We start from the raw sequence: 17,161 nt of genomic DNA on the forward strand, positions 1-17,161 counted from the left end.
TTGGTTGCTCATGGTTTTGAAGAACAAATGGAAGAAGATGGTGTTGTTTTTGGCCCTAACAAGCTCCTTGAAGTGTCCTCGAATTTGAAGGGTTCTATGGAGTATGATCAAGAATTTAAGGTTGTAAGAAAAGTGATTAAGTGTAGAAGGAAAACGTGTTTGCAAGATCTTACCACTAGTATGTAGTTGGAAGTGATTTTTGGATGAAATTCTTCTTGAAGCCCTTATGATTCTCGAAAATTTGGAGGAAGCATGAAGATGTTACTGAGAGAGTTTGAAGTAATTTGCAAAGGTGATGTGTGTGTGTATGGGTAGCCTCAGCCGAAGATAAGAAGAAAGAGAGAGGAGAGAAAGAAGTGAAGTGATAGTTGCATGGAGACATGCAAAATTGCATGGATATATGTTGAGTATAATGCTTGGTTATCCTTCTTGTAAAAATGAGGTGGCATGGATAAATCTTTCATTCTTCTTTTTTTTACTTGGGCCGAAATGGGCTAACAAAGGAAGGAGGGAATGAATTAGTTTGGCCCACTTAAATCCTTGGTTTGAGATTATGATGTTTATGGACAAGATTTTCGGCCCATTGGGCCTTTATTGTAGTTCACGACCCAATTTTGTATAAAAGAATGGATTTATGGTTCATGAAAGCTAATTAGGTTAGTTATAGCCCAATAAGGCCCATTAAGGCAAACCAATTCATTGTGGATTCATTATGGCCTAAAATGTTAAGTTTCATGAAAGTGGGTCCAATTAGGGCCTATTTAAGGGTCCTAAGCCCAAAATAGTCAAATTGGAAGGTTATTGGTCCATTAGGCCCAATAAGGAAATCCTAGTCCATAGTGGACTTAAACCGGGATTTTTGGGGTTTCCAATCTTTTGTTGACCATTTGAAGTGTTTTCATAGAGTGTTTGATGGAATTTTGTTGTCATTGAATAAAGATCATGCATGTTTTCAAGTTTTAGTCACAAATGTCATCATTGTTAATGTTTACAAAAACATTAGAATTCCTAGTTGTGACAATCCTCCTATGATGCTATATATTCGTTTCTCTCCAATTATGTTTTCCAGGTTAGCATGATTCCGCATGAGGTTCTTAGACTATACTCACCGGCAGTAGGACGAATGACACACGAGGAAACCAAATTAGGGGACATAAAATTACCAGATGGAACTTTCCACCAATTGCAGATTATGCTTATGCACCATGATCGTGATATATGGGGTGATGATGTGAGCGAGTTCAAGCCTGAAAGATTTTCTGAAGGTGTCTCGAAGGTGACCAAGGGACAAACATCATATCTCCCTTTTGGTGGTGGTCCACGTATATTTGTTGGACTGAATTTTGCCTTGTAAGAAGCCAAAATGGCACTTGTCATGATTCCGCAACATTTTTGCTTTGATCTCTCTCCATCATTCACATGCTCCACATACCATTGTCAATCTTCTACCTCAGTTTGGGGCTCATTTGATTTTGCGTAAACTTTAAACGATGTGTATTTTGAGCACATGTTTCTATTAGTGTGTTTGGTTTATGTTGCACTGCAACTTTAGTTACTCGGTCAAATAGACATTAAGTCAAGTAAAATCGACATTAAGTCAACTTTTTGGTTTACATCATAAATATGGTTCTACGCAACCCTTGATATTTATGTTTAGGTTCTTAAAATTTTAAAAATTACAAATTATCATAATTAAGTTTTCATAAAAATCTGATTTTGACAAAGATTTTTTTTTTTCAAATTGGACACTTATTTTACTAAGTTATTGTAATTCTGACCATCTAACCGGCCAACCGTAGTTGCATGACATGTTGACGTAGCACTTTGGATACTTCCCACGTGAAAAGGGCGTGGGTTTCTTCCACCTCAACCAAAACCACCGTCACACTAAATACTGAGTACTCTACACATGAGAGAGAGAGAGAGAGAGGCCCATCGGTGGTGCAGACCTGAGACCTTTAAGGCTTAGTCAGAGTCTTAGAATATTGGCCTTACTATACACACATCCTATATTTCCATTTTGAATCAAAATTAAAATTAACCAACATTATGGGATCTAAAACACAACACAAAGAAGTGACCATCGATATGGCACACATTCCATGTGGTACAAAGTTATGTGGATGAAGCTCATGCCGCTTGTGAAAGTTGATGATAGCCAGCCATGTGCCCGTGTTTGATTTTTTTTTTCTTCTACTAAACTTGTGAACCATCTTGACAAATATAATGATAGAATCTTTTCCTCGAGATTAAAACAGCATTTCGAACAACATCTGTATATAAAATTATTGTGGACATACTCATACATATACGACTTTAGGTAAAAGCAGTCAAAAAGGGTGGAAATGATTTGAAATATTATTTTCTGATCTAAACAATGGATTCAGATACATTATTTGATGTAGTACAACCTCCGGTACTACTAGCAACATTCGGCCCTTCCCATTTTAGTCTTTCCACAGCAACCCTTCCTACAAAGGCTCCTACCTGGCATTGAACCGCATGGTATTCGTTTTGGTTTTGGTGATCCACCACTTCCACTTCCACTTCCACTTCCACACCCGTCGGGTCCATCATTTTGTTGTATGGGGTCATAATCGCAATTTGTAGCTGCATACATCAATTTCTAATATTTTTAATCTTTAGGGATGGACAAGTTGTATATGCACTCTTATATATTATAATTAAGGTTAGTTTGATCAGAAAATCTGGAAAACCGGTGATGAATGGAAAACAAATTAGCTATTGACTATTGATAGTAATTACACGAATGAAATAAATATAGAAAACAAAATCATAAGAATATAACCCTACAACTCCGAAAGTAAGATAAAATGAAACTGTTTTCTTATTTAAAAAAAAAAATTAACTACACGTATTTACAATGCAACCTTAGTTAATTTATAAGAAATACCGGAGCAGCTTCTATTAGCGTTTTTTTTATTATTAACTGTGAGATGTTTTAGAGAAAACCGAACCTAGTTGGCGTTCATGGTTGTATGGAGTCCGAGCAGTGACGGTGGTTGTAATGATGTGAGATGATGAACTAATGACGATGAGGATGATAAGAGCCAAGGTAAGTCTTCCTCCTTTTAAGATTGAGGCCATTTTTTCAATGATTGAATGAATATGAATGTGTGAGTAACCATTTACGAAGGATCTATTTATACACGATCATTCCCCAATGGTTTGTTCAAACAGTGTCCAATTATTTTGGTCAACGATATAGTCAGCATAAAGGAAATTGGTAAGAAAAGAGCGTGGCGCGCAGTTGTTAGCTATAGCCGCCTAAGAAATCCTACCTTCTTGCTCGTTTCCTGAACTTTGTCTATGCAGTTTTGTCTTGACTTCCAATAATTTTTTGATCTAATATATTGGCGTGGTCATCTACTCATCTTCGCGCATGTGTCAGATATGGGTATTGCTAACAATTATTATTATTATTATTATTATTATTATTATTATTTTGTTAAAGAGATTTGTTTATGTAATGTTGATAAACAATTTGAAAGTGTGGAAAAGTGTGCCCAAAAGTGATAAGACTATATTGTGACTCCCATTCGATTTATATTTGTTAATTTTCTTCTTATTCATTTAATTTTAACATTATTTTTGCACTTTATTATGGTAAAATTGCAAAAATGGTCATTGTGTCTATTATTTTGTTTGATTTTAGTTCAAGCATTAGTACCTTAATTAAGAGGTTAATTTTTAATTTTTTTTTGGATGTTTATGAACCACAAATATAATCTACTTTTAACCTATCACTTAAATCTACTTAGGCCATCCACAATAAGAATTGTATGAGGGTTTAATAGATTAAATGTGAATATAATATAGAAGAGAGAGTGTAGAGTTTAATGGCCATTGAATGGTGTAATAGAATTGTAATAAAAGTAATGAATTTTTTAATAATTAAATTGAATGTGTATGTTCTCTTTCCTATGTGGCAATCCATACAACTCTTCATGAGTTTAATGGATTGGAAATGGTCTTATATTCACGACCGATCTTGAGCCCTCGACCTCAAACAAGGAAGACGATATCTAATACGGTAGGATTAAACTTGAAATGACTATTTATACTTTAAATATATATTAATTTCAGTTTTGAATTTTAATAATTTTAAATTAATTCACGTCTAAAGTAACTCAATCCCACTCCCATGCATCATCCTCTTTTCTATTACCGACCCCTCCGTCTTCTTTCTCTCTATCTCTTCCTTTATACCCCTTCACCTTGTCTTCTCTCCAACCACAATCACCGGTCTTTGTTAACATTCAGCTACAAAGATTTCTTATATCCATCACCACCGGTCACCACTCAAATGAAAATAGCTCCAACCGAACCCCCCCCCCCCCCCCCCCCCCCCCCCAATTGCCTTCCATACCCCTTTCGATCTTTGTCAACATCAATGTGTTTCATTCCAACAACCGCCAATATTTTTATTTCTACTACTGTACCATTAAGATCTACGCTCTCTCTTTGCATCTCTCCGTGCTCTACATATCTTCCATAAATATCCTTCCTCTCCATCTAGTGCGAAAATTAAAGCTACAACATCGATAAAGAAAATCACTGCCAAATATGAGTAAGTGACGGAAAACAACACAAAACAGTCTTCATTTTGTTTCTTGGTCGACACTATCTATAACTACCAAACATGGGAAGACCGACCACATCATGATTTAATATATTTTCTGAGTTATATATATGCTTGTCTCGTTACATGTATATGTGTATCAATGAATGCTAATTTGAAAGGATATTTCCAAAGGATGAAAATATGGGAAATATGTATGTGTATCAATGAATGCTACATCGAATGGATATTTCCAAAGGATGAAAATACAAGAAGGGGTGTGAAATATCCCATATGTCCTTAATGATGATTTATTTACTGAGAACGGTCTTAAGATAACACATTAACCATTATTGTTAGACATACACTTTTTTTTATTTGTTGTATAGTATAGGGGCCCTTATTGTAACTTTGTTCCATATATATTTTCTGCAATATATCGCTCCTACGGAGGAGGCTTTCCACAATAACATGGTATCAGAGCCAAAGTGTTTAGTGAAAAGAGAGGTGTCGGAGCGACTGTTGGTGAAACCAAGGGAGGTGATAAACACCGTAAATCGTTGATACCAAGCTCTGTGTACTTGTTTGAGGCCATAAAGAGCCTTCTTAAGGCGATACACATGACGAGGAAAGGGATGATGGACATAACCAAGGGATTGTTTCATATAGACCGATAGGTTTTGATAAAGAGTATAAGTTAGTTTTTTATAAGAACCGACAACAGAATTCTTTAAAAATAACAAGTTTATTTTTAATTTATAACAAAACTAAACCATCAAGGATCCATTTATAGATGTTAGAATGAAATAAAAACAACCAAAGAGTTTTTATATTGACAACCTTTAGCCTTTGACCCCACCTGGTTTTGGGGTGTTGATGAAGATAACAAAAATCAAAGAATATGATTTCTCTATGTGTATCCACCATCAAGAGTAAGACACTTGGAATGCTAGTTTATTCTTGTATTCTTGAGTGTCTCAAGCCTTTAAGCGCTTAACTCAAATAAGCATTAAAGGAGACAACTCAAGAAAGCTTTAATTATTCACTTTACTTCAAAAGTCATGGAGAGAGGATGGAAGAAGCAAGCTACGATTTTAGTGAAGAATAAAGAGGAAGAAGAGAGTGTTTCACTAGCCAAAAATGCAAGCCTCATGTATTTCTTATATAGTCTGTGCCAGGTAAGGACTCACCATTAAAATACTTTAAAGTAATGGCTAGCATAAAAAGCATGAGAGACATTTAATAATAAATTCGGCCATACCTCTGAAAAGAGGAGGATTCTTTAATTTTTATAAACTCTAAGTTTATAAAATATAATCTTTGTCTTTTGGTAAAAGACAAAAGAATCCAACTAGTCCAAAATATTGTGCACGACTTATTAATTCATAGCATATGAAATAATAACTAGTTATACTCTCTTATAATTATTATTTTCACAAAATGATAATTATTCCCTGATTAAACACAAGAATTGATATTATTTATTAATAATCATATTAATAATAAATATACAAAATGTGCCAACTTGATAAAGATGTCACCCTATATGATCATATATTATCAGCAATGTCACTCAATAATTGTGACAACCGTCAATTTTCGGTCAAGTCAAAGTCAACTAAAGTCAACAAGTCAAACCGATCAACCCAATTTGCCCGTAGGTACTAGAGTTTACGTTATGTAATTTCTAAACAACTCTCTATTCTAACGAGAGATCATAAATCGAAAAGTGCGTACATCTAGATCTCCTTAACCTAAAACGGTGGTACGTGGAGAGCCAAACCGATAAAACAATGTTACATACTCATCGGGAGTATGCAAGATCCTTAAACAAGGCTTAACGGGGTTTACGGACCTTGCGGTGCGAAGCCGGACACTCAAAAAGGTCACCAATGAAACCTCTCTCAATCGTTTTCACTCCATCTCTTCTTATCAGAAATCTCTCTAAGAATGTCAAATCTCTCCCACATATCTCTTTGTATGAGAAATCTCTCCAAGAACATCAAATCTCTCCCAAATCTCTCTAAGAATATGAAATCTCTCCCAAATATCTCTCTGTATGTGAAATCTCTCCAAGTATGTCAAATCTCTCCCAAATCTCTCTAAGAAAGTGAAATCTCTCCCAAATATCTCTCTGTATGTGAAATCTCTCCAAGTATGTCGAATCTCTCCCAAATTTCTCTAAGAAAGTGAAATCTCTCCCAAATATCTCTCTGTATGTGAAATCTCTCCAAGTATGTCAAATCTCTCTAAGAATGTGAAATCTCTCCCAAATATCTCTCTGTATGTGAAATCTCTCCAAGTATGTGAAATCTCTCCCAAATCTCTCTAAGAATGTGAAATCTCTCCCACATATCTCTTTGTATGAGAAATCTCTCCAAGAGCGTCAAATCTCTCCCAAATCTCTCTAAGAATATGAAATCTCTCCCAAATATCTCTCTGTATGTGAAATCTCTCCAAGTATGTCAAATCTCTCCCAAATCTCTCTGAGTATGTGGAATCTCTCTCAAATCTCTCTCGAAATCTCTCCCAACTTTCTATAATCACTCGGGGCATTCCGACCCTCGAATTTGGCGAAAACAGCCCAAAAACGGAAGTCTACGCGAAAAACGGACTTAAGGAGCCGAAACCCCTCTTAGGAACCGAAACCCCTCTTAGGAACCGAACCCTTCTGAGCCAAAGGCTGCTGAACCGAACCCGAAAGGTCCTCTCGGGCCCGAACCTCGCATGCCTCAACCGAACCCGAACGTTCGGCACCTTTCGGTTCTGACAATTTCCTCTTCTGATGACTAACCGAACCCTCCCTTCTGATGGCTTGCCGAACCTTCCCTTCTGAGGACCGAGGACCGAGCCCTCGCTTCTGACTTCAGACCGAGCTTCTCGCCCCTTCGTTTCCCTCTGTTCGTTTCCGGCTACAATCCTCAGCATGGACCGAGCCTCGGCCTAGGGACCGAACCTCGGCCTAGGACCGAGAGGTCTCGCTGGGAACTCATTTTCTCCCGGTTTTCGCGTAGTTTTGCGTTTAAGGCCCGTTTTTAATTATTTTAACGTGGGATTTTCACCCAAAATCATATTTTAACATAATAAACCCTAAATATTCACAATTTAATCATATTTTCATAAAAATCTTTATTTAAATAATAAAAGCAAGTGGGTAAAGTACAAAGAGGTGGAGTGTTGACTTTGCTTTACTTTATGACACAAGCAACCACTCCCACACCCACTCTATGACCAGCCACACCTCCCCACCTTACCTAGGTCACATCAATGTCCTTTCCATTCAATCATCACTCTTTCCCACGTTTTTGAGAGCTGAATATTCATCCTCTCTCCTCACTTCTCTCATTTGCTCTTATTTCACAAGAAGATCAAACTCTTTCCTCTCTCACTTTCTCTCTCTAGAAATTCGAGATTTCCAGGGCTGATCTTGAGTTTTTCCTCCACATTTGGTAAGCATAATCCATTCTCTTTATGATTATCTCAATTATTTCCACTCAAATCATGGATATCTTACACAAACTCCATTATAATTGTGTTAGAGCTTCGAATCTTCAAGGGATTCTTCAAGTGTTCTTGGGTTGAACACTTCTCTTCTTCAACACTTATCTACTGAAATCACTCAAGGTGAGTTCATACCCCTACATTTTTATGTTTTTCTTAAGTTTTTAAGGGGGGGAATACAAGTTAAAACACCAAGAACATAACTAAAATTTTCTAACAGCTTTCATCAGAAACGTTGGACTCCATTCACGGACTGTTTTGGACAACTTAAACATTTTTGTTTGAAAAACTATTTTAGGTGTAAGTAGTTCCAGTTCTTAGCTTTAAAATGACTACTTGCACATCTCCATACGATTTTTCTACAATTTATGGTGATTTTTACAAAACTGCCTATCATTTCAAACACCAATCCGGACCAGTCTGTGATTATGGACTTTTTCACCCAAGTTGGAGGTCATAAAAAAATCATGATAAAAATTATGAGTAAACTAGACACATTTTGGGAACTCTCAGAATTTACGGATTTAGTTTTCAACTTCGTATGATTTTTCTATGACTTTTCAAAAACAGTGTAGAAAGGTTGAAAATTTGTTAACAGCTTATAACTTTCATAACACCTTGTATTATGTTGAGCAAAGTGTACAACGATAAGTTCTAAATATTGAATGTGTTTCCTTGTTAGTTTATCATCATAAACTGAAATATAGTCATTCATGATAAGATTAATCATTCATTTAGAACTCGTATATTAAGCTATAATGAGCATAGTTTATGGATTCATAGCATTAAAGCATTCATAAAAGAATTCTTATACATTACAAACGTTTTGGATAAACTATAATAGGTATAGTTTATGTATCATTTACTTCTCAAACTTATTTACCAAAGGTTTTCAGTTTAGTTCACGTAAATCTGTTAATGAATAAATTTGTGAGTCATTCCCTTCGGGTTACTTCCAAAGTAACAAAGTCAAAAAGTCCTGTAAATTGTAACCAGAGTCTCTTGTAGGGAGAACGTGATAGTTGTGTATAGATCTATATTGGGCTTGACAAACCCACACCAGAGCTGCTTGCAACAGCTAGACCGGCAGGTCTGTGGTGACAAGTGTCATTTAACGGCGACGCCTGAAGAAAGTCGTATTACGAGGCCGTCTATGTCAAGTATGGTTATGATAGCTCACATGTGGTATTAACAATCATAAGATTTACGGGTTCTAACTTTAAATTAGCGAGTTATGTCTATTTAGCTCATTGAAATTACTTTAAGTATGGAAAAATACTTGTACGCCTTCATATCAAAAAGGGTTTTATGTCGATTTAAAATCACTTTTTACATCAACAATTACATACTTTATTGTATACTTTTGGTCTTGGTATTTAAGACTACACATCATTCATTACGGAATTTTTCTCACATCAGAAAGGGTTTTATGCCAATTTAAAACCACTTTTATATCTTTAAGTATGACAAATAGTTGTTCATTTTCGGTCCTGGTATTTAGGACTACATAACTTTTGTAAGGAAAATATTGGATTTTTCTTGGTATCATACATCTCTTTACAAAGATCGATTTTCAAACTCTTACTGTCAAAAGCTTATGAACTCACCAACCTTTGTGTTGACACTTTTCAAAACTACTTGTATTCTCAGGAATTCAGTGAAACATGAAATTAACCACGTTTTGAGGATGGGACGATAAATCGTCGAACAGTTCATTTTGTATCATAATGTAATTGATTTGAATCATGTAAACATATACTTTGGTGTAACTTTTTCAATTATATTTATGATGGTTGTATTTACTTTGAGCACTATTATACTCGTTGTTGTGATACTCTACATGAAGTCCTCCACCCCCGGACGTTTCCGCCATCCTTGGTTTGGGGGTGTGACAATAATGATTCCTGGGCATATAGATTCAACAATCTCCCACTTGCATAGGATTCATTATAGAATGACATAGACAGTAGTTGACGTCTAGCAACAGGGTACTGCCCCTAACCACATATGAAGGGTGCCATCTTATCAACAACCAATTCTAGGAGCTCTAAGCTATAATTGTTACTAAATGTGTGGTATCAATTATTCCTTTTTCTCATACATCATGTTGAATATGAGATATGGATCGCGATCAATATCATTTAGTGTTCAAATTTGAGTAAAGCCTTAGATGTCTAACTCTCAACAAATAAGAGGAATAAATCTCATCTTGACTACATACGCCCATTAGTGTAGTTAATGTTATAACCAATTATGGCCCTTATGACTTCCTTTTACGGAACATCATTAAACCATGTCAATGCACAATAATTCCTACACTTCAAGTCCCAAATATGAATCTTAGGTCTAAGAATACAAAGATGCAACCTTGATCAAAATATCACTCTTGACTACGATCCATAAAGTGATTTTGATGTGGGTCAAGTTCGGGATTTATTCTCCTAATCATGTACGTACGAAGTTGGTAGTAGCTCTTGCTATTTTCATCTCCATTAAAATCAACCAATCCACTCATATTACTCTTACCTCATAGATGTTTCCATAACTATGAACTACTATGGACATTTAGGATAACCTAGTTATTCAAGGATTTAAACATGCTAATATATAACACAACAATCATCCAATGAAAGACTCATCTCCAATATATCAATTCATTACAATATATGTTGTTTGTACTGTTACAATATCCAAATACTAAATTTCAATCAAATACATCTACTTATATCAACAAGGCCCTGTAACACCAGCTTGACTTTCATGTTTTAGCTAATGAAGGATCTTTTTTAAGTAGATTTGACAAACTTGATTTGTATAAGCTTTGCGAACACAAACACTTTCGGTTTTATGTATATATATATATATATATATATATATATAACTCATATATAATGAAAACTAGGGAGAATGTATTAGATGCTTAAATATGACTTAGATACCAATGTACCTGAACTTTGCTGTGTAACTATAATTAAAATCTACATGGAAACACTATCCATGTAACTTTCTCTTCATTCATAATGAGTACACGCCCGATTGTCATTAAGAATCATCTCAATCTATTTGGAAGTTTAGCATATGTGTAACAACTTTAAGCATATATTTCTTTAGAATACTCTGCAGATTATGAATATTTCTATAGTACTAGCAAGTACTTTAGAGTGTTCCTATAGGCCACACAATGGCTTGTTCTCAGATTATACTGGTATCATTTGGCATGCTCTAAGCATACAATTTATTTGGATTTCATGCATAACTATGAGATATATGATTACTCCAATTGCAACAACATATGGAATACAATGATGCTATCTAGTTCAAAACATTTTCACTAGGATTTTGCTAAAAAATCATGTCATGTGGTATGTGACAAGATAACTCTCTCAACGTCTTTTATTTTAAGCTCTTTAAGATCCTTGGAATTAATGCAATTTTACTTAATCCTTTATGTCACCATGGTCTATCTATATGGATCTTTATTCTAGGTATTAGTGTGTCGGCTACATATAGGACCGAGAATGTTATTGTGCTTCCACTAGCTTTGTAGAAAACACAAGATTTATCTTGTTTTATAATTAAATTACACTATGTGATTATCTTATAAGAAAGAAGATTCTTACTTCGAGATGTTAGCTTAAATCTAGAAGGATTTTCATTTACGTATATTTTCTTATTTGAAAACTCATTTATCTTTATATTCATAATATATCGAGGAAGATTAATCAAGCCCATACTTGATTATCATACATGAATGCATCTGTATCTGTTTTATTAGTTTCTGATCAACTATTGAGCAGATTCAACAATAGTGGAAAAACTTGCAAGTTCCAAACTATGGTGTATTTAGCTTATGGTTCTTTAGCTATTAAAGTTCTATATTACTCCCACGTAGAAAAAGAACTTTATAAGCAATTGTCTTATGGAATGATAATTAATGGGATTAGTGGAAACTTCATGCCAATTTCAAGACCGGATCAACTTTATGCCAATAACAATCGGCTTTATGCCAATTTCTAGACCATATCAAACTGGACAATATCTTTAATAACTGAGTTGAAATGGTGTTATAGAACCAATTTATTGGACTTATGTAGTTGGATTACACTTAGTCATTTTAAAAAGTCTACATATTTCCAACGAAAATTGAACATTTTCAAAGAGTATATACAAATGTACAAACCCAAGATCCGATCCGATCTGATCCAGTCAACAACCCGATCCGGATCTAGTGAAAACCCGATCCAAATCTTGTCAACAATCCAAATCTGATTTGAAATTGATTTTGATTCGGATTTTGCTAGCTTTTACAAGATTTTTCGACGGTTTAGGAACCGGTTTTTAGAGAATCTGGTTTGTAATCAAGGGGTAAATCCGATTTGTGTCTGAAAAGTCAAACGGGGTTTGAATCCGATCACCAGTTTAATCTGATCTGGTTTGGTCAAAACCAATTTTTATCAAAACCGGCTTTCAGATTGGATCGATTTCATTTTGAGGATCCGGTTTTTATGTGTACCTCATGGTGTACACAATTTGGAAGCTAATGCACACCATCGCCATATACGGCAAAATTATGGTTGAATCGATGGTAAAACCGGTTGAACCAAAAACTAATCACCAGACGATCACCAAAAAAAATAAATTTTAAAATACTGGTTGTAAGTGAGATGATGGAGGCTCTTGTTAGGTTTTTGAAAAGCCACATGTTCAAATCCTTGTAGCGAATCTTTAACATCTAATTTTAAGTACTGACATGTTGCGTGTGTGTGTATATATATATAGGCTTTCCGTTATTGTATTCTAACTAGTTATTGTGTGGATTTAGAAATGATTGTGGACCAATCGTTTGTTATTTTAAGGAAGTCATTTATCCATATTATTAAATTAAAAAAACGAATAATAACATTTAATTAAAAAAAGGTGAAATTGTACATTCCCATTACTTTCAAATTAGGAAGTACAAATTTTGAAAAATGAATTTTTGGATTTTAAGGGATTTTTTATTATTTTAATTTTGAATTATGTTTTTTTTAATTAATTCAATTTTAATTTTGTCAGAATGCATATTCTGACAGAATACAAATTATAAGAGAATTGATATTCTGACAGAATACATATCTGGTTGAATGAACATAACGAAGAATATCAAAATTTTAAACCATGAGTTTGAAGAATAAGAGCATTCTTAAAAAATAATCATCTATTATTAACATTATTCAAGAAACTAATGTCCAAAAATAAACAAATAAAACAAATTTATAGTTACTTTCTATAAAAATATAATGACATTCTTGGAATATTTGTCACATTCTACAAGCATACAATGTTTTATAGGAAGTCATTTTGAAAGAATCTTCATTCAATAAGAATAGAATATTTTATAGTAAGTCATTCTTCAAAGAATCTTCATTCCATAAAAATACAATGTTATTCTTGAAAGATTCTTCATTCTCATTATTAGTGTGGTGAATCTCACTTGTTATGAAATTGTCTCTTAATTTCCATCTATCATTGTTGTTCCAATCAACTTTGATTTATTATGATTGGTCCTGAAACAAACACATAAATATAATGAAGTTCTCAAATTTAAATACATACAGCTCTCAACAAATAAGATGTAGAAATATTGGAACTTCTATGCAAAAATTGACAAAAGAAAGAACAAAAAAAAGTCATTTTTCTTGTTAACAGTACTTGAGGTAACATCAAGATTTTTACAACAAAACTTTTTCTAGCACTACGACATGAAAAAAAAAACAATTATTATTAAAAAAATGGTAGCATTTTGTATAAAAAACTTAACATTTATAACAATTTGTATAAAAACTTCACTTGTAGCAAGTAAGAATATTAAACCTGATATTAATGGAGTAGGAACAATTTGAATATGCACAAGGTAAATTTACTTGGAACATAGACCAAAATCATTAGGATTCTTTAATATAATAACCATAATTGTCTAGAAAACCTCAAATAAGGACTAAAAAGGCAAAAATAAGTTAAACTCAAGGTAAATTGAGCTGATTTTTGAAAGGACATAGTTGTTTCTTGCATTAAACGATTTTTAAATAAAGCCAATTCCTTCCATCCATGCCTGCAATAATGACTATGTTCTGTGATCTAAATGCTTTCATGTAATGCATGCATTCTGGTAAATGAAACCGAGCAAATGACCATTCAGAGATAATATACTTCGGCAACACCCTAAAAATTGCAACCCATTAGAAAGCTTTTCATGATAAAATGACGTAAATTCCTTTTGTCATTAAAAGTTAAAATCGCATACCTTTCCTGAAAGATAGAGAAGAACCAGGATTGGCACCAGCAGAACTTGGTGAAATAAGGGCATCAAGGGAAGATGAAGAATATTGATGTGATAATGTTGCTGCTGTAGATTGAACAAATGATGGATCTTTACCAAAAACATGCACTCTAAGACTAAATATATGCACAGTACCCTTGTCACTAGACACAGCTAAACACTGGACATTTGGAGAAAGGGAAATTCCGTAAATATTAGCTCTATCCACTCCTCTACGAACCTCTTGTAACTGAGTACCATCCATTGCATTAAAAATTCAGACCAAAGTGACCTTTATGTTGGCTGTAGCAAGAAGAACTCCATCCATTTTCATGGTTAAGAATGCGATTTGAATTACCAGAGGGACTGTTATAAGGAGCATCCATCAGAGGCTCAATTGGTAAGAACTCAGATTCTGTAAATCCTTCTTGCAATGTTGAAACAACTAAATTGATATGGGAAGAAGCAATAGTCATGAAAGCAACCTAAAGCTGTAAAAAGTTTGATAAACATATATAGATAATTTCATTAACATAGTTGATTTCAAAATGATAATGGTAGCACATTTATTCATGATTCTATGGATTTCGTAGCAATGGCATTAGCATTCACCTAGGTCCATCTTGTAACGTCCCAAAGATATGACCTAGAAATTTCATTTTAAAATTAATAAAACGGTATTCCAAAACATTGTCATACAACCAAGAAAGACCAAAGTGTATCGCTACACCATAAAATATCAGAGTATATCTCAAAACACAAAATAAAATGTTATGTGCTCTGCAATCATCCTGGGCTCTTCCCCTTCGAACCAGGAAACATAAACTGAAAGCACAACGCCTATTGAGTTCCCCAAAATACCCCATATCATACATAATAAACATATACTAGGCTCCCACCCTTCATCGGGCCCCGTCCATCATCGAGTCCTACCCGGCCTCATGCCCTGCCCGGCATCGAGCCCCACTCGGTTTACAGATCTGTCAATCACCAGGGCTCGCCTGACAACAGGCCCCGCCCGATAATATAAGCATATAAACATATAATCATACTAACACATGCAATAATCACAAAGATAATAACATACAGTATAGTCATCGGGCCTCGCCCGACATCAAGCACCGCTCGGTATACATACCAATGCATTCTCATGCAAGAGTCACACAGAAATCTAGCATCCTAACATAATAAACCATGGACCATAATTGGTGCCTTTGAGCAGCTAAGCATAGTGAGGAAACTCATCTCAGACTGTTAAATCTCATAGATAAATCTTTGGCTGCTGGTCCGCTAAAATCACCGAGCTATCAACATAAAATACCATCAAATTAATAATCGGATCTTGAATCACACTAACAGTCCAAACTAGGCTAAAGGACCTTTTTACCCTTTTCCTAGCTTGGCCCAAGGCCAAGGCCCAAGCCAATTATCCAAAAGGCCCATTCCAAAATGATCACCCAAAGCCCAAATATGGCCCAATTTTCCAAATTAGGCCCAAATCCCTTCATGTGCATTCAACCAAAACAGTCTAATAAAATATCATCAGCCCAAACAAATAGAATTCTGATGGCCCAACAAAGCCCTAGAATCCTAAGGTCAAAGATGAGCCCAATACTAAAAAGCCCAATACTAAAAAGCCTATTGCAGTGTACGCGGGGCGTACTCAGCTCGTACACTTAGCGTACACACACTGGCGCTAGTACGCGCAGTGTACCAGATTGTAAGTCCAACATACACCCCAGTTGGCCAACCCACATCATTAAGCACTTAATCCGCTCATCCCTTACTCCATACTCTCAGATCTAACTTCCTTACGGTGATTTATCATGTAAATTTGGAAACTTTACATACATGCATGGCTTAATGAGACTCTAGAGCTCAAAAGAGCTTAACAAAGGGTCTTAACACATGCATGAGTCCATAAACACCTAAAAGCTTGCATTTTTATGGACAAAAGGACCAAAAGAAACCTAGTTCTACCATCAATCACTTCTGGAGTGAATCAAGAAGCTCACCAGTCACTCCAAGGACTCAAAAAGCATAAAATAGCAACATAACTAGATTTTGAATCATAGATTAGCAAGTTGTGAAATTTTTACCTCAAAAGGCTAGCAAATGATGAGTTAATCCTGGATCCTCAAGCTCTAAGCACAACTCCAAGTGGTCCACTAGTTCTTCTCCTTCCACTACAAGAAAAAGCTGAAATAAATACAGAAAAATTCCGTTGCTATAACATGATATTCTATAGGTAAACATGAATATAAACATAATTTTCTACAGAACCATTCCATAGCAAAAAATTTCGTTACTAAAGGGTCGTTATGGAATCCGTAGCACCTTTGCTACGAGATTTGCTATGGACTAAATCTGTAGAAAATTAGCCATAGACTAAATCCGTAACAAATGCGTAGCAAATAAGCTACAACTTTTGATGCAGCAAATTCATACTACAGGCTAACCCGTTACAAACCATAACAAATTCACTACAGACTAATTCCCAAGCAAATATTTTGTACTGATGTTTTCACATGTTTGGTAGTATAATCCGTAGAAATGTTTTTTTGTAGCAAATTACATGGCAATTTTTTCGTTTCAATTTTCGTAGACAACTCCATTAGCATTATTCACTAAAATCTAATTATTCAATTGTTTTATTTGTAGCAATATATACTAATGCAATAAATATGAATTTAAAAGTTGCAATGATTTTTAATAAACCTGCAACAAAGATATTCAATACACCGGAAAGTTAACCTAGTTCAAAATTAAATGTCACTAGA

General features: G+C 34.7%; 1 long non-coding RNA gene across 1 annotated transcript; it reads right to left on the reverse strand.

The window, feature by feature from the left end:
* Positions 1–2,260: 2,260 nt before the first annotated feature.
* LOC145065874 (uncharacterized) lies at positions 2,261–3,336 on the reverse strand. Its single transcript, XR_013688548.1, has 2 exons — positions 2,979–3,336; positions 2,261–2,610 (listed from the first exon to the last, which is right to left on the reverse strand). It is a non-coding gene; the product is annotated as an uncharacterized LOC145065874 (long non-coding RNA).
* Between the last annotated feature and the right edge of the window lie 13,825 nt (positions 3,337–17,161).

The sequence above is a fragment of the Lactuca serriola genome, chromosome 8 (genome assembly GCF_051521515.1).
Source record: "Lactuca serriola cultivar US96UC23 chromosome 8, Lser_US96UC23_V15, whole genome shotgun sequence".
Taxonomy (NCBI): domain Eukaryota; kingdom Viridiplantae; phylum Streptophyta; class Magnoliopsida; order Asterales; family Asteraceae; genus Lactuca; species Lactuca serriola.